The sequence below is a fragment of the Amblyomma americanum genome, chromosome 4, assembly GCF_052857255.1.
Source record: "Amblyomma americanum isolate KBUSLIRL-KWMA chromosome 4, ASM5285725v1, whole genome shotgun sequence".
Lineage (NCBI taxonomy): Eukaryota > Metazoa > Arthropoda > Arachnida > Ixodida > Ixodidae > Amblyomma > Amblyomma americanum.
Genome location: NC_135500.1, coordinates 88,399,276 through 88,423,488, shown reverse-complemented (window position 1 = coordinate 88,423,488; position 24,213 = coordinate 88,399,276). Strand labels below are relative to the sequence as shown.

Below are 24,213 nucleotides of genomic sequence, written 5' to 3'. Positions count from 1 at the left end.
AATCGTCGGTAATATGTGCACAGTCCGATGAACCTGAGCACTGCTTTCTTTACGGCGGGCGGTGGAAACTTCAATAGAAGCTGCTTTCTGCGGGTCTGGGCGTACCTCCCTCATTGCTAGCGATGTGTCGTAGAAACAGCAGCTCCTCACAGGCAAAGTGGCACTTCTGTGCTTTCAAGGCGCCTTGATTGCCTCTAGTACTATTTAAAGTCTTTGAGATGATCTTCAAAGTTCGAGACAAAGACAACGACGTCATCTAAATATAACAGACAAATTTTACACTTCACTACTCTCTGAAACGTCGTTGGTGCGGAACAGATATCAAATGGCATCACCTTGAACTCAGAGCCCATCCGGTGTGATGAATGCAGTCTTCTCGCGATCTCTTTCGTCAATCTCAAATTTCTGTTAGCCGCTCTTGAATTCCATCGATGAGAAATGCTTGGCGTTGCAGAGCCAGCCCAGTGTGTCGTCGATGCGGAAGGGGGTAAACGCCCTTCGTTATGTTGTTCAAGCGGCGGTAATTGACGCAGAATCGAAGTGGGCCGTCTTTCTTCCTTACTATAACAACCGGCGTCGCTGAGGGTCTCTTCGATGGCTCGATGACGTCGTCACGAAGCATTCTTCCACTTGGTCCCGGATGGCTTATCGACAGCACTGAGAAGCTCCATGACAAGCCCAGCAATCCCGCTCATTTTGTTAATAGAATCCTCTGACAGGGAGAGCTCCTTGCTCGGTCGCCTACTGACAGCCATGTTCACATTTCGTGCGAACTTAGACACACGCCTTCTTGTTTTAGTGAAACCTTTGGCCGGCCCAGTGCACGAATTAATCCAATCATCGAAAATTTTCCAGCAAAAACGTTACCACGCTGATACACCGTAATTACCGACATCTGGGGCGGCATTTGGGTTCAATCCCAGGCATGCAACAGGGCCCCGCGTACTATGCCCTACTCGGCGGACTTCGCCTGAGCAGCTGGACCCTCCATAGTGCGGGTCTTGCCAGTCCCAGTATGTCCATAGGCAAATATGGACACTTCGTGCCCATCAATGACGTACTGGACTGGTCGTAGAAGTCCTGTTGTGTTGTAGAAGTCCTGTTGTGTTGTGGATGCAGCAAAAGCACTGTCCACTATGACAGGCTTTTGCCACGTCCCTGTTGAAGGCTTGCAAAAAAAGTCCTCGAATGGTGTCTGCACCAGCAGGATGCCTCGCTCCTCGCACGTACCGCTTCGACGCATCACGTGGTCGCGTCCGTTTTGGGTTCCTGAATCTCCAGGCGCCTGTTTGTTTTGGCAGCGGTCGCATTGGTCTCGGTGGCACTGCACCTAACACTTTAGAGACGCCTTTTGCTCTCACGTGAAGCACTCCGGATGCTATGTAACGTGCAAGCACAAAGTGAAAAAATTGTCATGATTCCGCCAGAGCCGTTTCGTGTGAAGACAATGTTGACTAAATTGCGCCATTCACTTTCATTCGGCGACCTTTCGACTTGGAAACGGGAGGAATTTTCCCGCATTACGTGGCTCGTGGGATCCGCAAACTCACATGGGATGAGCAAACACTGTCCAGATGTGCGGATACAGGATACCTTGCACAGGCGAATGAACAAAAATGTGCTCCTGTGGTGGCGGGAACCGCAGTGAAAAATATGCGCATTTGCTTGTTTGAGCGCATAATGCCCACCACAGCCCCGACCACTGATTAACTACTCCTTTCAGTGACAAAATATATTTAGCCCCCCCCCCATCTTTCGTCTCTCCGTCACTAATGAAACGGCGTAAGACCTAACCTACACTTTTATGCTTACGATGTTATCACAACTGCTGTACACTGTGCAGCTGGGGAGCTAATGCAGACATTGTCGACCAGCTTAGTTAGTTCACGCCGCATAATCGAAAATTGAGCTAGTTGTTGCATAGTTTTGAAGGAAAATAACCGCGCTTCGACGAGGGACACGGAAGAAAAAGGGCCGGCGCTAATTAGTATCTGAAGATTCCTTAGAAAAGAACACTTCATGAAATTTGCTGCAGTTGCGACAAACACATTAATTATGGCGCAAGTCCTAAATAATCGGCAGGAGTTATAGAAAAAAAGGCTATCCGTGAAAGGACGCATGACTTTCTGATTACCTTATCTAGTCTTGCACAGAGATAAATGCACTAGTTAACTATGTGGTGCATCAGTTATTTACCAAGTGTTGATGTTCTATCGGTGAAGGACAAACTTGTGGCATGCCTTTTTTTAAAGAGAATTGTGTATTTATGCGTCGAAATTTGCTACATCTGTGAAAATACATTAGGCCCCATAGCTTATTTCTGCACAGGGTCCTCCTGTTAGAGCGAACCTGAAATTAAAAATATTTGAGAGTGACTGATGTCAGAACGAAGTAGTGCAATAACAAATCTTATGAGTAATGCATTTGCTCTTCCATGGGATTCATAGATATTGATACGTGGCGGCAAGAAGCAGCAGTAGAAAGAGCAGAGGTAACCTGCTACGCAAGGAACCGATGGCTTGGAGTAGACTCTCAGCACACAAGCGCGCACCTCAGCGTCGTCTTCGTTACCAACCACTTCGTCGTCCTCCCAGCGTCCGTAGCATGACCCCCCCCCCCCCTCGCGGCAAAAGCACCGTCCCGGCGCGCACTACACAGGCCAGCTAGACGGCGAGTTGTAAGGATTGAGGCGGGACACATGGACGATGTCGGTGCGGGGTGCAGCAGCCGGAGATGGCGGATGTAGCGTGGTGATCTCGTAGGTCACCGCGGTCACCGGACGTACGACCCGATAAGGGCCTGTATATCGGGGGAGCAGTTTTTCACAAAGGCCCACACGGCGGGAAGGGATCCAGAGTAACACAAGGGAGCCAGGAGAGTAGGTGACTTCACGACGGTGACAGTCATGACGTCGTTTCTGATTGACTTGGGAGGCCGACAGCCGCTGGCGGTCAACAAGACGGGCAGCGTCGGCGCGAGCGATGGCGTCCCGAGCGTAATGACTCGTGGAGGCGGTGGCGGGCAATACACTGTCGAAGGGCAGCAGAGGATCGCGGCCAAAGAGAAGGTAAAAAGGGAAGAAACCGGCTGTATCGTGACGCGTAGAATTGTAGGCGAATGTAACAAATGGGAGGATAATATCCCAGTAGCGGTGATGGTCGGAGACGTACATGGAAATCATGTAGGTGAGGGTACGGTTCAGACGTTCAGTGAGGCCGTTCGTCTGCGGATTGTAGGCCGTGGCGAATTGATGACGGATGGAGCAGGAGCGGAGAAGTTCGGCGACCACTTTGGAAAGAAAGCAGCGACCGCGATCGGTGAGCAGGTGACGGGGAGCACCGTGGTGGAGTATGACGTCGTGCAGGAGAAAGTCAGCGACATCAGTTGCGCAGCTGGTTGGGATCGCTCGAGTAATAGCGTAGCGTGTGGAGTAGTCCGTCGCGACCGCGATCCATTTGTTTCCCATAGCAGACACCGGAAAAGGGCCGAGCAGGTCGAAGCCGACACGGGTAAACGGGTCTACGGGGATGGGAATCGGCTGAAGGTGCCCGGGAGGGAGAACCGAAGGCGTCTTCCGCCGTTGGCAAAGTTCGCAAGCGGCCACATAACGGCGGACAGAACGGTATAGACCAAGCCAAAAGAAGCGGCGGCGCACGCTGTCGTAGGTGCGGGAGACTCCAAGATGACCGGCCGTGGGAACGTCATGAAGCTGTTCAAGGACGCTGCTGCGCAGGTGTTGAGGGACCACGAGCAAGAGGTCAGCGCCGTCAGGCCGCATATTGCGCCGGTAGAGGACGTTCTCATGGAGCACAAACGAGCCGAGGGACGCATCACGGCGGTTGGCAGTGAGGCGGTCGATGAGGGAACGTAGCGACGAATCCAAGCGCTGTTCTTGCGCAATGTTGCGGAAGGCCGAGATGGATAAGACGCAGGCGTCAGCCTCGCATTCGTTGGAGGAAGGCGGATCGACAGGGTAACGGGACAAGCAATCCGCGTCCTGGTGCAAGCGGCCGGACTTGTGGACGACACAAAATGTGTACTCTTGAAGGCGAAGAGCCCAGCGCCCCAGCCGGCCAGTAGGGTCTTTGAGCGAAGAAAGCCAGCATAAGCCAGCATAAGCTGAATAACACGGCGCTCTGCGAGGGAGACCCTATAGGGCCGTCCGTGAATAGGGCGGGCTTCGCCGGTGTCAATGTGGTGGGCGACAACAGAGGTTTGACCCAAGGGACGGTCCCCGAAGTCAAAAATATCACTGTAGGAGGACAAAAGGCTGTGAAGAGCTGTAAAATCAGCAGAGGGCAGATCGGCCGCGATCATCCGTGAAATAGAGTCGTCACGGGAGGGTTGCGATGTGGGGACATTGGAGACGGCAGTCGTTGGGTCAGGAGCCAGGACAGAAACTGTGCAATCGGTCAATGGGGACAGATCAGCAAGGGAAATGCCGGTCGGAAGCACCTGAGGGGACAGGCTGAAGTTGAGGACAGGGAGGCAGGTGCAGTTGTTGGTGATGTGGACAGTGGTGTGGGGAAAAAGGACATTACGATTCAGAATCACAGCGGTGATAGGGCAGGCGACGTAGTCTCCATCAGGAACGGGAGGAGAAGGCGACAGAGGGATGTAGACAGCAGTTTGTGGCGGGAGACGAGCAAACTCGGTGGATTGAAGGTGAGGTGAGCTGGTGGAGTCGTCATTGCACAGAGGCAGAGCCAATCAAAGAAGGCCTGAGCAACAGTCAATAAGAGCTGAATGGGCGGTTTAAAAGTCAAGGCCAAGGATTATGTCCTAAGGGCACCGGGTCAGGACGGTGAACAGAACGGGTATATGACGCCCGGCAATGCTGACTCTCGCAGTGCACATTCCAATCACGGCAGCGGGGCTGCCATCGACGACGCGAACCGTGGACATGGCGGCAGGCGTTAAAACTTTCTTCAGACGGCGGCGCAAAGAAGAGCTCAGGACAGACACTTGGGCGCCAGTATCAATGAGGGCAAGGATCGGGACACCATCCACGAGAACATCCAAGAGTTTAAGTTGGGCAGCGGGGGTCAAGAGAGGATTTTCAGGCCGGGTCAATGATGCAGCGTCACCTCCGGGGGCTGCATCGGCTAGTTTTCCGAGAAATGGCGGGAGGCCGAAGGAGAAGGGCTGCGGCGTGTGGGAGGTGAACGGGAGCGGCGGCCTAATGGGGAAGGCGAGCGGCTGGACCCACGAGCGTGCGGAGCGGGCTGGTCAGGGAGTGGATTGGGTCGTGGTGTGAAGCGGTGCGGGCCGTAGTCGTTGCGGCGGTCGACGAAGGAGTAGGGGCGAGGTGGCGGGGACCAACGGCTGCGGCAGTGACGGGAGATGTGTCCGACGCGAGAGCAGGTAAAACAGATCGGCCTGTCATCAGAGGTACGCCATTCGGCAGGATTGCGATATCGGTACCGAGGCGAGAAGCTGCGACTGTAAGTGGCAGCTGCGATCACTGGAGGGTCCGGGCTGGCATGAGCGTTGTCCACGACGCGAGAAGGAACGGCCAAGTTCGCAAACTCCTGGCGAACGACGGCTTGGATGAGGGCCAAGGTGGTGTCCGGCAGTGGCAAGGAAGAAACAGCGGGCGCCATCGCCTCCAGTTCGCGGCGCACGATACGGGTTAAGTTAGCCGGGTCGGAAGGCTGCCGCAATATTGGCAGATCTTCACAGAAGGAGCTAGCAGCAGTGTTCGGCAGCCGGTCAAAACGGTGAGAAATGCGCCGGTGTTTGGCTTGCTCGAAACGGCGGCACACCTCAAGAACAGAAGCGACCGTGGAACAGTCTTTGCATAGGAGCAGATTAAAGGCATCGTCGGCAATGCCTTTCAGTATGTGGCCAACTCGATCTGCTTCGGACATGTCTTTATCAACTTTACGGCACAAGGCGAGGACGTCTTGTATGTAGGCTATGTATGGCTCGGAGGAAGTTTAGGCGCGGGACGCGAGTGCCTTCTTGGCGGCGAGTTGGCGGCCGATGGGTTTTCCGAAGAGGTCGCGGAGCTTCTGCTTACATATGTCCCATGAGGTCAAGTCATCTTCGTGGGTTTCGAACCACACTCTCGCGGTGCCGGTCAGGTAAAATATCACATTGGCGAGCATCAGTGTTGGATCCCACCTGTTGTGCGTGCTGACGCGTTCGTAAAGGGCAAGCCAGTCGTCCACATCAACGTCGTCTGTGCCGCAGAACGTGCCCGGTTCGCGGTGGTGGGCGATGTCGACCGCTGGCGGTGTTGACGGAGAGGGAGATGGCTGACTGGGTAGACATGTTGGCGTGACGGCGGCCACGACGGAGAGCCAGCCTGAGGTACTGGGATCGAATTTAGCAACCTCCACCAAATGATACGTGGCGGCTAGAAGCAGCAGTAGAAAGAGCAGAGGTAACCTGCTACGCAAGGAACCGATGGCTTGGAGTAGACTCTCAGCACACAAGCGCGCACCTCAGCGTCGTCTTCGTTACCAACCACTTCGTCGTCCTCCCAGCGTCCGTAGCAATATTATGGAATGTTCATCGAAAAGTGAGATGTCGCAGGATGAACTATCCAGAATATGCCGCAGTTACGAAAGGTGAGTTATGGATTTAACCTCTGCGTAGAAAAAAATATATGAGAATCCTGAAAAATGTATTTAAAAGCTACAGAGTAACTTCCCTTCCACATTCAGTGTACGACGTTTTGAATAATTTAAAGAAGGCATGAAGTTTGGTTCTTAACTAAGCACAGGATACAGAGCTGCTAATGACGCGTAGTGTAACGGTTGCAAAGTTTCACCCCTCAAAGCGACGCTGTTGTCTTTGACGAACATTGCTGTAGGAGATTCGCATTGATTTCCACCACTTCAGGATCCTTTTAAGCGCGCCGGAATCTCATTACACGTGCGTTTGTACAAACATGTTGGTTTGTAGTCGATACGTTATTTCCCGATGTGAACAATGAACAACTGTCGGACGAATCAGTGCTTTCCGTTACCGTTCAACTTAAAAACATACCCGAGTTATGGTAGTCTTTGGAGTGCTACGGACAAACAAGGAAGGCAGATGAAGAGGTCGACTCTTCAAACTTCCTTCACTCGAAAAAGAGGACATTGACTCACGCCTTCGGTTATAGCAGTGCGTCAGCACAAACACGCAACTTGAAGAAAGAAATATTATTGAAGCACCGCGGGACATACTCATGGAAACTACCTGTGCAATGATGAAACTAATTTTTTGCCCTCTTTCTTATAATCACTCGAAGTTTCTGAGGGCAAAGGGAAAAAATCATAACAAACGCAGGATCGAAAACTGAAATCCTAAGCAATCTCGAAAGAAAGCATCTTTTTGAGGTAGAGCTTTTGGAGACTGAAACACATTCAATTCTACATTGTTTCCAGCATGGTGAGCCCAAAAGTGTGGATCACTGCCTCTTCTCGGCATTTTTTCGAGAGGAGCATTCTGTCGAAACACAACCCTGAAATGCGCGTACAAATAGCTGGCTGTCTTCAGCAATCAGGAATTGTCTCTTTGGTTTGGGCTGCAGGTTTTACTCCTAATTTTTACTCGTCGTAGTGTTTTTGAGCTGAGTATTTGTCTTTATTTATATACAGACAATTAGCAGCACAGGAAAGTCGCTTTCGCAAGTTGGGTTTGGGACCGGACGGTAATAGAATGACAGGACAAGTGTGGTCGTCAATATCGCCAATAAAATCAATTGCTCAGCACGTAGCCGCTGCACTTAGCAAGCATGTTTATGTAGGAAGTGAACAGTGCTCGTCTCACGCCATAACACTATCCCATTTCGGATTATATTTGCGTAGGGAGCACGTGCGGCGAATACTCTCTAATGTATTTGCAACTGCACCCACGTCATTGAACGTGCAAGACAGCAACGATCGACAGAGAAATCCTACCTAGCGGCACGCACATGTGGCTTCATACCACTGAGATAGTGACTGATCATATAGTTACTCCCTTCGAATCCGGACGCTAGGGAGTGTCACTTTGTTCAGTAAATTGAAGTGGCTGTTTTACTTCCCATTCTAGGCTATTTTCTATCTTATAAGCTATATTGTTTTGAATTTTGTGACTACTCCTGCAATTGTTCCGATCTTCTTTTAAACCCCCCGCACCAATATTATGTCCTTCTCTACTGCTGGTCCGTTATTTTTCCTTTTATTATACTTAAAATCCAGAGCTTCTGGAAGGCTGGCCGCATCCTCTTTGATATCTAGATTTGTAGCTACATAGTGCACGAGACCCTTTATTTTTTCTTTTTGGCACTGCTACCCCATGCTACACAAGTATCGTCTCCTTGTCTGTACTAAAATTCTGTATTTCCTAGTTCCTAAACAACCTGAACTAGCCTCAATATATGAGGCTCTATCTCCTAAAATGCCATAGAACGTTTCCTTCAAGAGTTTTGCTCTTTTCGACATTGTAGTCAAGCAGTCATTCTTCAGTTTTCTTTTTGGTGTCCATAAAAACTTCGTTTTCCCTGTTTTTACGTATGTAGTATGTCTTAAGATTTTAGTTTTTTTCTTCCCCACGACACTGGTTCTACTGCACAAATACCTAAATATTTTGGCTGTCCTTTTCTTCTTATATTTTTAATTAGACACTCCAGAAAGAATATTGAGCTCTGTGCTTCCCGTCCTTCAAATCACGATCAACCCAGAGGCCGCTGAGCATCTTTTTCTCGCCTTTCATCTAATCTCTGCAGCCAGGCTGCTGACCATTGTCCGGTTAATCACTAGTTTTTGTCCTAGACCGGATTTCAAGCACAGCATGTACTGTATTCACGGATTTGTAGATGCGACTCTGCTGTTTCATAAGTGAGGAGCACGTTTGACAAACATATGGAGCAAGCCAACAGTAATCTAAACAAGTCACCGAAACAATATATAATTTTGTTTTTGTTTTCGCTTTTATACATATATATATTAATATATATATAACATTGTAACGAGCCCCTTATTCCCCCAACGCTATCTACTCAATCAGTACACAAAATCACTCAAGACAAGCATTCGATAGTATGAAACTATAAGGAAGTTATAAATTTAACCCAGTGCACATTAAATAAATATCTAGGCTTTGAAAGGGTTTCAGTAAATTAAAGGTATAAAAATAACTACAGACTTCTAACGTCAGGAATACAGCGTATGTGAACTGAATATTGTGGTAATAAGAATATGAACGTATCAAACGTGATCCCGAAGATAGGTTCGGAATACAGCGTATGTGAACTGAATATTGTGGTAATAAGAATATGAACGTATCAAACGTGATCCCGAAGATAGGTTCGACGAAATTTACATTGTTTTAAAGAAGCCCGGTTATATAAGTTTAATGAAGAGGAAAGCATCTATTAATCATGTCTTGAAAGCTGTAGAACTCGCGTCCAAAGTTATTCACACCGGGAATCAGACATTCGCAAATATAGACAGCATGAAGGTAACGTGGTCGGCTCACTGTTTTTCCTTTTCTGAATTTTTCCATCGCCTTTACTCAACATCCCTGTCTGTCTGGCGTCCGTTTTTTTCCTAATTTTCACTGGCGCGCTGGTTTTCACTCAAAATGGCTCCTTAGGCTAATCATTCCAAGTGCCAGGTACCATCCAGCAATGGCAACACAGCCGGCTTACTGGGATGGCGTAGTCATGTGCTTAGCGATCACATTTGTTCCCTCGTAATACAAGGTACAGCCTTTCTTTTCCCAACCAGACCACTCGTTTAGTCGAGACACGCATACCAGGCTGATAAACCACTCTGGCGTTAGGGCCGTGGTTTGAGGGCTATGCGATAAAGGAGAATGTGAAGTGCTCTGCAGAAAAGATCAGGCATAAAATTTTGCTTCCTGTGAAAATACCTAAGTATAATCGATGGAATGGATAAGTGCAAACATATGCAGTTATCAGACAAAGCGCAAAACATCACTCTTGCGGATAAAATCAGAATTAGCTCTTCCTTTTCGTCGTCTCATTTGTGACTTTAACGATGCTGGGGCCACTCATAATAGTAATAGCGCTAAATATAAACTATTTTATGACTACTCAGCTTAGGCCACAGCGCGTCCACCCCAGAATCAAATTGCAGAACAAAATTGCTTCAGGTTGACCACGCAGCCACCACTGCACTGATATTGTACACAGCGTTCGTGTTACGCTTTGTCAGCTGATGGGGCAGCTTCGTTTTAAACTTTCTGCTCAGGTCATAAACTTGAAGTGGCAGACAGGCGACCCCATTCATCGATGACTATCAAACGCCGCTTAGCGCTCGCATGAAAAAAAATACTATGTACACTGCTCCTCTCTCCATCATAGTTCCAAGGGGGCGGCCATGTACCATATGCGCCTCTGACGTTGCCCTCACGTCAAGCTGCAGGTACGCGGCGGACTGTCCAACCCGGCCGCGGAAGATAGCACCCGTCAGAGAAAACACGAGTAAGACTGAGGACAGCTGTATTCAAACCTGTTTCTTCAGTGGATCCGCATGGGTATTTTGTAGTTCTTGCGGAAGCAAAAGGCGCGTTTATTCCTGAGAGAATTGCGTATTATTGCTGCCACTCCATTCAATATCGTGACGTCTACACCGAAAAGGCTCCGTCACGAGAGTTTGAAGCTGAAGGCTGCGTAGTGTTGGAATTCAGGTAGCGTGGTTGGACCGGAGAAGAAACGAGGACGATCGGAGGAAGAAAACAGAGAAAACTTTATACAAAGACTATTTTCATACTGTACAGGCGAGAGCAACTGAGAGTGCTTCTCAGTAAAGGGAGCTTCTCCGCGGTCGGGAGTGTCTCCCAGCAAAGGGTCTCTCTCAAGAGGGGAGACTCGGTACCCAAACCAGGAGCTCCTTAAGTACCCTTTGTATTCCCCAGATCCCTGGCTGGAGAGTACAGTTCGAAGAAAGATGTCCAATCCAACGATGGCGCTGATTTTACCGCCCACGGCAGGGTGGTGCTGATGTTCTCTCGAAGCTCGGTCGATGGAAAGGGTACAAGACCCGGTCACGTTGTTGTCAACACAGCCTCCAGGTTGGCGCGCACGTGGTCCGAAATGCTCCCACGCAGCCCAGGAATGCGCATACATGACACAGGAATGCGGGCTCATATGGCACAGGAATGTCTGGCTGTTTTCCAGCCTCTGTGTCAAACCTCTGTGTAAGGCGCAGCTCTCCGTCAATTTTCAACCCCAGCTTGACTAATGAGGACAGAGCTCGGTTCGTCGACCCGATGGCATGCTCGACCACGTGGGGACGCCATTGTCGTCGCTGCTTCCAACATTCTTGCGGCCACGTTTATTACAGAAGGCACAATAGCCTTCCCGTTGGTTTTCTGGAAATCCGGGTCAGGGAGTCAGCGTCTTTATTCATTTGGACTGGAAGGCACACCAGGCATAACAGCACCCCCACCCCCAGACAATGCGTCGGGAAGATGAGCTGCTCCTACGCAGCCCGGCTGACAGGACCTGCGAGAATGGGTTCTCGTTCTTTAGTTCTCGAAGGCTCTCCTCCTCTACACAGGAAGTCCAACTCTGGGAGCTCTGCGAGGCGAGCCAAACGGGACAACAAACGCCAAGCCGCACACGACAAAAGCAAGTGCCGTTTGAAACCCATTTGTCCAGCCAGACCGACACCAAAACAAAACAAATTTCACTAGAGAAATCTCTGTATGTTGAACCTGATATTAAACCAAAATTTTCCCAACGAACACGCAGTGCATACCTGATTCAAGGTTCAGGTGATCGGACCTTTTTAAAACGTTGTCAAACATGACACTCACGAATTGGTGTCATGTATGGCAACGGTGTCATGGTGTCATAAGAATTGGTGTACAATCGATCGGGAAGGTTGAAATGATCTCGGATGTCACCCGGGCAGGGACGAATCAACGAAGAGGTCAGACAGAGGCTTTTAAATTTGCCCCAAGCTATTCTCTATTCCCAACTAGCACAGTTCACCATGCGGTCCTCCTTTCGTTCTGCATGGCAGCAGACAAGACATAAATGTTCAAATCTTGCACAACAAACAATGCAGAAACAACATACTGCATAACTTCTTAAAGGAAAACGAAGTAGCATCCCTACGAGCTCTTGCTAGCTACCTAATGTACAACGGCCGAAAGAGGCTGCGCTCATGGTTCTTTGCGAACATTAGCACCTGACAATCAGCGCAGGTAAAGTTTGCGTGCCAAACCACAAAACGAGCCTAACAATTCAAAGTCATCTCGAGGCGTCTATACGAGAGACTTCACCTCATAGGCCCAAAAATGACCTCGTAATTCCGCTCGTCAGCGGACACTCAATGCGCAGGTAAACCTACGCACAATTCACATCAAACTTATAGCATAAGTGATACCGTGAAAGACAAGAAAACCTAGATAATCTCGCTTTTAAGATTACATCTTCACATCTTGAGATTGTTGCTACAGCGTTAGTTTGCGCTACACTGGACTGTACAACACTTAGTGGTTATATAAAAACTAAGGTCAAGGCTACATCACTACAGCCCAAAATTCCCGAGGAGTACAAAATTCTACACAGGCATAAAAACTCAAATCCTGGTTCTAATTAATAGAAAAGCAAACAGTAAATACACATCAGACCTATTCCTCGAATGGGCCTTAAAACCATTTTGCGATTCAAGGAATCAACTGATTCTTCAGCCACGCCCTGCGCGGACGTGGTCGGACAGCCGCTCTACTAGTTATGGTATAGCCTCCTAAGGCCAAGTCTTCTCAAAAGTTGAGAGGCTGAGTAGCTACGCCTCTGTCAACACCCTCCGGATACTTCCTTTTGTATGACGTGATTCAAAAGCATGGGTGGTTCTTTGAAAACTGAACGCGGCAGGGAAAGGGTGCTGGACAGGGCCGCTTCCTCTTCTCTCTCTACATTTTCATGTTGTGTGCCCCTCTGACTCTCGCGCTTTCTGTGGCGCCCTCTTTTGTGGCGTCCGCGCGCCCTTCTTCATAGCACGCCGCACGTGTCACTTGTCTCAGGACTACTGCTCTGGTCCAACAATGGGACAGGTGGCTTTCGCCTGGCATGCGCCTGATGAGTCAGCTGGGCTTTTATGCGAACTCATAGTCCCCGTGGCGATAACGGCCGAGTGTCACAGAGATCGCCAGTCTTAAAACTCGCAGGCTTTCCTACCCGCACTTTTTTTCTTACTGTGACACCACATGATTTGGCTTCCTTCGCACACAGCCACCTTCGGGAAAATTCTACTGTTGATTTTCCCTTTCTGTCAAGTTCTCGCGATGCTGCCACGTGTTAAGCTGTCCGCCCTCGCCTCAGCATCACAAGCCAAGCCCTTCATTCTCAGAGGTTCATCTCGTGCGGTATTTTTATCGCGTAGCGACATTACTTGTGCTTTGCTCTCAGTACCAGGCGATTGTTCACCTGTCGAACCAGTCACTGCTGTTTCCTCCGAGCACGGTAGCACAATTTCCTGTGGTCTGCCTCTAGCCGCTTTGACTTCGCTTTTGCTAAGCTTGTCTTTGTTGCGAGGCGGCGCTGAGCCGCATTTTGCGCTTAATATCGACCCGCCAGCGGGCGCTATCAGTGGGGCACTGCTCACCGGAAACTCAAAACAATCTGCCAGCTTTACTTTAGAACGTCCGCGGAGCGTAACGCTTCGCTGTCCTGAATTCTGGATTTCGGAGCAGCGTCATTGCCATTCTGGGTTACAGCGACATCGCACTTTTCAACTAACGCTGCACGCTGTCTTGGCGCTGCAACGCTGTTATCAGATGGCTCTCCGTGACGCTCTTCCCCGGAAAGCTGCTTTCAGTGCGTCAGCACACTAGCTCACCGCCGTCTTTCTGGCGCGGAACCTCTGACTCATTTGCCGTAGCGGCATCTTTATCAGGGCTAGAACCGGCCCTTTCTCTGCTGTTCTGAGCAACAGTTATGACCCTCGCTGACAAGCGGGGTTCTTGGGCTGGTCGCTGACAAACCGATGGGAGCGCTGCCCGCTGCCATAACTTTGACCTTTGGATGCGGTTTCTACGCGAATGTTGAAGAAGCGGAAGAGGGCTCTTTTCGCTGTTTTGTAGTTGTCGGCGTCCTCGTCGGACAGCCGCACTAATACGGCACCGATATCTCAAGGGAGGATAGCTACTAACATCATCGCCCATTCGCTCTGGTCTAGCTCCTCTTCCGTACAGATTTGCTCAAAATTTCCCAGATACGTTCTGAAGTTCTCGCATCTTTGGAAAGTTCGCAAACGATCTCAAGCTCTACGCCACTGAACAAGACGCATGAGCTCCTGCAGTTCTCGTCTGCGTTGTTCCTCTAGCTGTGCCGCTAGCTGCGCCCGTAGCTTACACCTAGCCTCCCATTCTCTATCTGCTTCCTCACGAAGCCTTCGTCTTTCTTTTTGCTCGGGAAGATATTGCTGATCTTGCTCCTCGCGGAGCCTTCGCCTTTCCTGTTGCTCAAGAAGATAATCCTTCTCTTGCTCCTCGCGGATCCTTCGTCTTTCCTGTTGGTTCAAGAAGATAATGCCCTTCTTTCTCTTGGCGAAGCGTCCCTCTTTCTTGCTTCTCTTTTCCCTTGCTGAGCCTTCGTTTTTCTACCTATACTTTTCCTTCCAGAATTGTTTCCCACGCCTCATCTGCCCCCTCTGTTGTCACCTCCTCCGCCATTATAAAATTCAAAGTCGCCTATTGTGTATGAGTGGTGTCTTCCAAAATGCCCAGTTCTTCCAAAATTTCAAGGAGGTCCTTTACCTTGAACTTTTTCATCGCGGATCACACCTAGTGCCGCTAATCCCAGCTAAAGCATAAGCTTCACTTTGAAGCAAACAATAAACAAAACTGCTGAAGTTTACTTCCCGAGATGACCAAAATCCACTACTAACATCTGCCTGTGCTAGTGCGGTAAGGCGAAACGACTGGCAAACATCGCGCTCTCAACCTGCCGAGATACAGCTGACGCCGTCAGTCTCGTAGCTGCCGGGGTCCGATGGAGCCGATGACCTGACTTGTCCATCTCTCGGTCTTCAGAAGCGTAGCTGATGCCATCAGTCAATCACGCAGCTGCCGGGGTTGATTGGAGCTGGAGACTTGACGTGGGCATCCCATGGCTGCCAACCAGTTGTTGGGATGGGGTAGCGTGGTCCAGACGGAGAAGGAACGAGGAGCATCTGAGACGTGGTTACGAAAGAAAAACAAGAGAAACATTATACAAAGACTATTTACATACTGTACAGTTGAGAGCAACTGAGAGTACTTCTCATTAAAGCGAGCTTCTTCGCGGTCGGTAGTGTCTCCCAGCAAAGGGGCTCTCTCAAGAGAGGGGACTGGGTACCCAAACCAGCAATTTGTTAAGTACCCTTCGTATTACCCAGATCCCTGGCTGGGGAATACAGTTCGAAGAATGATGTTTAATCGAACGATGACACTGATGATACCGCCCACGGCAGGGATGTGCTTATGTTCTCTCGCAGCTCGGTCCATGGAAAGGGTAGAAGACCCGGTCACGCTGTTGTCAACACTGCCTCCAGGTGAGCGTGCACGTGGGTCCAGAATGCTCCCACGTATCCCAGGAATGCGCGTACATGACACAGGAATGCGGGCCCTTGTGGCAGAGGAATGTCAGGCTGTTTCCCAGCAGAGGATGAAAGACCTTGCACTTCCTCCTCTGATGACCGGAACGCGGAACCTCTGTGTAAGGCGCAGCTCTCCGTCAATTTTCAACCTCAGCGTGTCTAATGAGGACAACGCTCGGTTCATCGACCCGATGACATGCTCGACCACGTGGGAGCGCCATTGTCGTCGCTGCTTCCCACATTCTTGCAGCTATGTTGCTTCCAGAAGGCTCAATAGCCTTCCCTTTTTCTTTCTGGAAATCCGGGTCAGGGATTCCGCGTCTTTATTCATTTGGACTGGAAATCCCGCCAGGCATAAAAGTAGGCAACCGCTGGGTTCTGCGTGAAAAAGCTTTGATGGCGCACTGCTTTTGCCTTGCACAATTAGGGGGGGGGGGGGATACGACACCCGTATTTAATGTTTAGGACCTTCTCTATCTTGTAAGCGTCCTGTTTTTAGTGAAAGTGGCACCTTTGTCGTTGCAATGTGATAATCTATCAATACAGTTGAATTTGTTCTTAATCTCGTCAAGGTTACTTTCTGGCTGTACCCTTGTGAGATGTTGGCATGAAAGAACTGGCTCAGTACCTGTCACGTTGCGTGCACACGCGAACTCCGCCATGAGGAAAGGGACGAAGGGAACGTACATAGACTTACATCGGCAATGTAAACGTGACAACCACACCCCAGCAACACTTCGTTAGTTTCAAGTAGACACAAATTACTCTCACCACGAATTTTCCATATTGAACAAAAACACACATCGTCTCATTCCTTCGAGCAATTCGTCTATTCGGCGTTACCCTCCCATCGCTTCAAATACTCATCAGCTCGGATGTTGGAATGACTGCTTCAGACTAGCATCGGGGTCGAATTCCAATTTCCAACCCACCCATTTTTCTGCGTGTAGAAAGTCTGAAAAAGATGTAAGGCCTCTCTCTGTGGACGCCTGACCGCGGCGAAATTCACACTGAAAATGGCACTCTTCTTCGGTAGAAATAAAGCGGGCACCCACCTTTAGGTCCAGCGTCATGTGCAGGAGTTCGCGGCGCTCTTGCGTAAATGCCTCTAACTCCTCCTCCTTTCTCTTCAGCGCCTCAAGAAACTCCTGGATGTCTCGCAGGAGGGCCTAACTGCTCTCAGCTACTCTGACACGCTTCTTCACGGACTACTTCTGCCTCTGTGCGCAAGTGAATTGAACGCTTAAGTTCACTTATGCTTATTTCTATTACGTCAGTTTCCTTTGTTTGGTATGGCCTGGACCATATGTCTTCGCATAAGAAACCGCAGTTTATTCCAAGAAATTGCGCACACAACAAGTGCCAAAATACCGATCACGATACGATGAACTTCACGTCTCCTACTGCACTGATAAACAACGCCGGTAACATGTGTATGATTCCAAATCGATTCTAGGCAATGTCTAAACTGGAGCGCTTCACCATCAAGGCATCCCAATAGATATTTAAAAGTTTCAATGGGGGTGCTAAATCTTTAAATGCACGTAGCACAGATACGTGGCGTCGCACATTATCACGTTAGGAGACATCGTTATTATCTTTCTACGCCTCTGAACGGGCTTGCGGACAAAATATGATTTTTTTTTCAATATTGCTCCCACGGGGTAGAACAGGATTTTTTTTCTGGTCCGGTTCGGGTTCATGCCTACCGTGTTCAGTTCCCAGTTCGGCTCCGGAGCGACATTCCGTTCCGGGTCGAACAGGTTCTAACTGATTCTAACCTGTTCGAACCGGTTCAAAGGGGTTAAAAAATTGTTAGGACGAAAAAAATATGAACGTAGATGGGTTTCTATTAAGCCTAATTACACCCTCACTTTTCTGTGTGAATTGTTATAGAAAAGAAAAAAGCACAATTAGTTTTATACGAGATGTAAATTGGCTATGTAAACGCTAGACTTCATCTGACGAGGAACATAAGACGAAAAGCTGGTTCAGCAGTTTTGGAGACACCGTCGGGAAAGTAATAGGTCGCCCCTGAAGCTTGTGTCAGTAGACAATTTCTCCTACGCACAATATTAACGCATGCGCAGTCAGTACATCCTCATGTGCCCTCTACTTTACTGCACACAAATAGGAACATTTCCTGCAGCCGCAGTTACAGACTACAGCTTGCTTCGAGGGAGCGATCGGGCGACCTTGTCCAGCAGTGTTTGAGGGCAACCGTATACCTTTTCTACCCACGTAGGAGAACGTTTGTTATGCCTCGCTTTTTATCCTACACTGCACAAAGTCCGTCTTTCCAGACGCCACAGCGCCACACCGCCAACATGTCTTTTTGAAGACCCCGCTCCCTACCCCACCGATCCTTTACCAACATGGCAAGCGAATGTGCGAGCACGCTCCCAGCCACACATCCCCTACCCAACAAGAGGCTCTTGGGAGCAGTGACTCTGCGTAATACCCATGAACTTACGAAACACAACTATCCTGTCTGACACCGCCTTTGTAATTCTCATTGTATATCTCCAGCATATTCAAAAACACAGCTAATCGCGACTTCTCGCTAGTACAGCGTGAAATATAGATTTCATCCTATGCTGATGGCGACGCCCTTTGTTGTTGTGATAAAAAGAATATGATAAAAAGCATACTTGGATGGGTTGGGAGTAATTCGTGTCTGCGCTTGAAGAAATTTGCAACATCTTGGTTGCACGCTGTCGCTAGTGCTGCATTCTAGATGGGATAAGACACTACTTACACAGAATAAAATTTTTGTAACATTTCTGAGGCACTCTCAAAGGGAGCCTATGCGTCGACAGAATTTTTGCTTCCTTGAGAGGTTCCGAATAATGTGCCGAGCAATTTTTATCCACCAACTGGTTTCGGAGTTTTGATTTCTCGATACCACAAACTACCTCTTCCTGGCAGCTGTACGTAATATTTGACAAGTGCACACCTGTCCTTTCAAAACATGATAATGAGAAGGATTTGGGCTGATACATTCGGTTCCCTCACTCTTCACTTTACATCAGAATACCTGCACTGCTTCTTCAGAAGGCAGATGACAAAAGTTCTGATCGCTCATTAGTTCCACTCCTATATAGCTGTAGCCTTACATAGCCTTTCCTGACGCCAGTATATTAAAACATGTTAAGCGGATGTAGAGTTAAGCGGCCGCCGAAAGCATTTTTGAGCCCAAACACGCACAATGCGTGTTCAGGTGTGCCTCCAAGGGGACGCTTGCGCCGTCGTCAGTGAATTTCTTCTACATGTGCTAGCAACGAGAAACATGTGCTAGCTGCGATCTCTTTCTTCTTCTACTTCCAATCCTCGTGTCAATATGGAGTTTCTTCACGTGGAGATCTCGTAATTTCGATCGGAGAGATTCCAAGCTTCCCGCCTGCGAGGCCAACTTCTACTGCGCACTCTTAGAGGTCGCGCTGTGCAACGTCTTGAGCAATGCATCGCTCCGATACTCCGCCCCTCGTCGCTGCTCAATCTGCTATCTGCGGGAAAAGAGGCAGGCAGCGAGAAGGTCTACGGTCATGGAGGTGCCTAAAAATAAAGGAGATTTTTACATAAGCATTTGTTTTCAATCGAACAGTCATTTGTGCTTATGCACTCGTGCACCGCCATTTCTGTTATAAAGCATGCGGGCAATAAATTTTTAAAAGTTGAGATTTTGCCCTTTGGGTACTTTCTATGCTTGCACACTATGCAGTAGTTCTTTTTTCAAATTTACCCCATACAGAAATGCACAGTGCGATTCGAAGTTTTGTCGCGCCTGTCGTACGTTCCTGTCACCTCCGCGAGGATGACAGATTTCACGTGCGCTTACTGCCACTACTTACTATTTCAATTAGATGAACATAGACCTACTAGGAAATGTGCAAGTCGTTGGTGGAATGCAGACAAGCGCTCTCTTGTCAAATTATCGTCCATGCCTTCGCCACAACCGGCTTGCGAACCTCTATATACGACGCACAGAGTAACACCCGATAAGCCTATCATAAAGTCGTCTTTTGACGTGCGAAAAACAGACTATATTTACTCCGACAACTCGGATCATACTATTCACCATCTTAAGTCGTTAATGCTTAAAATCCTTAGAAACTTATGTGAAATAAAACCCAACAAAACGCATATTCATAATCACAATGCGTGCACGAACAATTCGATGCGCTGAGACTGGTGAAAAACGTCCGAGGTTTGCCAAACCGGCACTCGGCACTCGGCGCTGTCTTTGCAAGATGCGGATGGAGGACAATACGCCCGGGGTTTCACTAACGCCGTGTTGAATTATGACAAACTTGTAAATAAGGTACGATTCACGTTGCTCTTTCCCGCGTGTTGCTGATCCCAGTATATATAGTTTTGAACTGTTAACAGCGCCTTTTACTTTTTTCCTCTCCCATTTTTTGTTATTTATTCTTAGCCCGTCTTCTTTCGTGCATCCGTTTGGTTGTTGTTTTGTTTATGTGTCGCCCATAGGCGCAGATACCAACTCCTTAACAACAGAAGTAAGATTTCTAACTTCAGTCTAGAGAAATGACAGGCTCGGTCGGAAATATAAACTCAAAATAAATGTCTACCTAAAAGAAGCTTTTCCAAACCTGGCATATATAAATATATATATATATATATATATATATATATATATATATATATATATATATATATATATATATATATATATATATATATATATATATATATATATATATATATATATAGCAGACAAGGAAAAGGAGATGAGGGGCTAGTTTGACAAACCTATTACGGAAGCCAACAATCACTGAAACCAAGTTGCGCAGGGGAATGCTTATTACTGTTATTATTATTAATTTTAGTTTGTGCTGCTGAAGAATGAGAGAATAATACTTAAATTAGTCTGTTGACTGAAATAAATTAATTATAAAGCAGCAGAAAAACAGCCATGCCGCCGGTCGGTTCCGAATTCACTACCTCCCAATATTGCGTCCGGTGCTCTACCAACTAAGCTACGGCGACGGCTGTCCAATCTGCTGCTCTAGTGGGTATTTGTTTTTTTTTTGCGTGTAAGCGAACCTTGAGAGTGTTCAATAATTTATTTCCTTTAAGCAACATATTAAGTATTAATTTTCCATCGTTCAGCACCACAGATAAAATAAATAAAAAAATTATAGCAATAAACATTCCCCTGTGCACCTTAGTTTCAGTGACTGTTGGCTTCCGTAATAAGTATATATGTTACGAACGTAGGTTGCGTTGGCTCCGCAGAATAAAGATTTAAGAGAAGTGGGCACTTCTACAGAGCCACATTTATTTATCAATCTTTCGACCGCGGTGCGGTCTACTTCAGAACTTCGGTCTTCTTCCATATATATATATATCTATATATATATATATATATATATATATATATATATATATATATATATATATATATATATATGGAACGGACGACGAGTCCACTCAAAGGAAAGCAGACAAAGTCGGAGAGCCGAAGGGACACGCCGGCGGCCCAGAATCATCATCCAAAGAGGAGACCAGGGACTTGCACGAATGGGAAATGATGCTCTGGTCTAGAATGTCGGCCTCGTGCTGCTGAAGAACCCGCTGTTCGGCTGGTGCGACACAACGGGGTTGATGGTGGATGGGCCCGTGACCAGAAGTGTCGATGTGGTATTGTGTCTAGGTAGTACACACGAGTTCTTCGGCACGTAGAGCGAGAAAACTGCGGGTTTGCTGCAGTAGGGCATTGAGTGCGGCGAGCTCCACGGAGGTCAGGTTGGGGCCTCAGGTGTTAGCGAGGTCGGTGCCAGGGCCGCAGACTGCAGAGAGGCAACCGGCGAGCCTGGCCCTAAAACGTGCGCCGTGCCCAGGGACGACCCGTGACGCAGTACGAGTGGCTGACCACCGATGTTAAGGACCAGAACATGAGCCTTTCCGTTCACCACTGACAGAAGGCACCATGGTGAGGTCGTCTCGCGGGCTGGTGCAGCACAACAGACGGGCTCGAACAGCACATCAATGGTTACCTGGTCGTCAAGCTGACTCTGTACCCAGGTTGCCGCTCCCGGTGGTAGGGTCAAGTCGGAAGCCGCCAACACTGCGCAAAAGTCGGACGGCGGAACGTGACGTCGATGGTTCGACACGACGCCGGGCAGAGAGGCGGAGGCACGCTTGGCCGCCGGCACCAGGGAGAGGCACAGCTCCGCACCGTAGTGAAAAAGCCGACGAGCTCAGCCCTGGCGACGGGGAGGCGGCCGCTGCGCCTTGTCGCGAGGTCGCGAAGTCGACAACGACCCCAACTTGCTGGCACCAGCCGAAACCGAGAACCACCGGGCAAATTGGGCTGTCGACGACCATGAACTCGGTCTGGAAGGCCGTGCCGAAAGCACGCACCTCTAGAACGACACGTCCGAGTTGGTGCACCAGGGTGCCTTTGAATGTCAAAAGCTGGGTCTCGGGAGCCGGCAGAAGCACGTGGGGCACGCCGTTCACAAGTGACTTGTCCAGGACGTTCACAGCAGCCACCGCGTTGACTAGGGCGTTGACGTGCTGGCCGAGTATAGCCACGTCCGCAAATACATAGGGCACTGCACGAGAGCGTAGCAACAATGAGCGGGAGGAATCGAGACATAGAAGCGTGGGGACTGATAGTAAATTTATTCGGCGGAACTGGGCCCCGGATTTCTGCCGGGCCATTTCCCGACGGCGAAGGTTCAACGCAGCTCCTAGAATAGTGGCCCGGCTGGCCGCAACTAAAGCAGGTCTGGGTTAGTGTTTCTGTGTATGCTCCCGCAGGGAGCAGAGTTGCGCGAAGGTCCGCCATCATGTTCCAAGCTGTGCGGGAAAGCCACCGGTCGTGCATACAGGGGCTGTGTTTATGGGCTCGCTGTGTATAGAGCGCTTGAGCTTGTTTCTTTTATTTACGTACAAATTGCAGTCGATCGAAATTCTTGAAACGTAACGCAATAACTAATCTGCACAGCAAAAAAAAATCGCCAAAGGATTACAGCAAATTTTTGTCATGACAACTTGACGAAAAATACAAGAAACGGCCTGCGAGTTTTTTTTTTTTTTCTGGAACAAGTAGTTACAGATGAACAAGCAGTCTGGTTCCCAATGGGACAGCGTCTATCCACTCCTGTCTTCTTCTGTGCGCGTCTTAAGAAAAAAAAAGTATTGTGATGAATAACTTCTTCACAACTAGCACCGCCGCGTGTTCTGTGCCAGTTATGCACGGAAAATATGAAATCGCATCTCCCTAGAATTAAAATGATTCTGCAGCTTGTTACAGGCAAGCAGACAAAAGCAACACCAATGCGTTGAACAGGCAAGTCGGTCCTAGCGAGAGAATTTCAAGCTCAATTGCTTGCCTACCACATTTTACAAAACGTACCCCATTGCTAAATGCATGAAATAACAAATCTTTAAAGTAACTTGAAAGAACTCTTTCTCGTTGATATTATTAGCTTACCTAATTTTTATTAAATGGAATTATCTTTTCATTTTTGTTATTAAGTTATATTTCGTCGTGTTTAACGCGGCCGATCCTCAAAATCCACTTTAATCTCAAACGCACTTCAGCCGCCGAACTTCCAAATGGCAGTTCGTAAAACGCATTGCCGTTTCCAGCGCGGTTGCTGCAGTTTGGCGCGCTGCACGCAGTCATAGCTGACAACTGCGTGGCTCACTGCCACAGCAGAACCCCAAACCTCACGCCAAAGGTGTGCACGGGAAATGTGTGAAGTGTAGCCGACAGCGTGGGCTCACGTGAGGCGTCGAGCTGACGAAGGGTCGCTCGGCACTGCACCTGCGAAGTCAGCTTCCCCGCGGAAAATTGGACAGCTGACGTCATGAAACTTATGTGACCGCCTCTCGGCGAATGGAATTCGGAGCGGCGAGGGAAAACAGACGCGCAACTCTGTTCCCTGCGGGAGCATATATACACGAACACTACTTCGCCTTCGCCGCCGCCATCCTCCGCCAGATGCGCGGATCGTAACGTCATCTGCCTCCTCGCCGCGTGTTGCAGCTGTGCTGCGCACCAGAGTGTGGTGCACTCGCTAGCGGGAACGCCATGGGAGAAGACGCAGCCGGTTAGCGGAACAAGCTAAGTGTAGCTCTCGCTACTCATATCCACGCTTAATCGAGTTGATCCGCCATCATTTTTTACCATTCGCTTTATCAGTTGTCTTAGGATGCTTTGCAGCCATCTCCTCAAGTGATGACGAACGCACTCACTCCGCATTCTGGCGTTCTAAGCTCTGCTCATCAATTATTCTAACGAGCGTACGGCGTCGCTCTTTTCGTTTTCAGCAGCTACCGCAATGCTTTACCATCTTTTGCGGACCAGGTTGTCTGCCAGGTTGCTTGTTTCTTTTCAAAAAGCTCAGTTTTCACACTGCTAACCGATACGAATCCCACGCTAGGTGTTTTAAGCATGGAATGCTTCCAGCTGCGGTTATAGGCAAACTCGGGCGAATATCGTCAGGGAACCAAGGTGAACATGGCGCTGAACCTGAAACGAATGATTTTCGCGAAGCTTTCCGCGCGAATAAAGGACCGCAGCGTGCTGCGAGAGGAAGGGCGGTGCGTATACCTTCTTAAAGCCCCTCAGAGCTGCTTAAGCGGCCCGTCGACGAAGATGCAACACAGATGCACTCCGTTGCTTCGCTCATTCGCCTGCCGC

The 24,213-nt window shown here is 48.9% G+C and overlaps 1 protein-coding gene across 1 annotated transcript in view; it reads left to right on the top strand.

Moving 5' to 3' along the window:
* The window catches only part of LOC144128115 (uncharacterized), a 535,742-nt gene that overhangs the window by 351,509 nt on the left and 160,020 nt on the right, over positions 1-24,213 (top strand). The window lies entirely within an intron of this gene.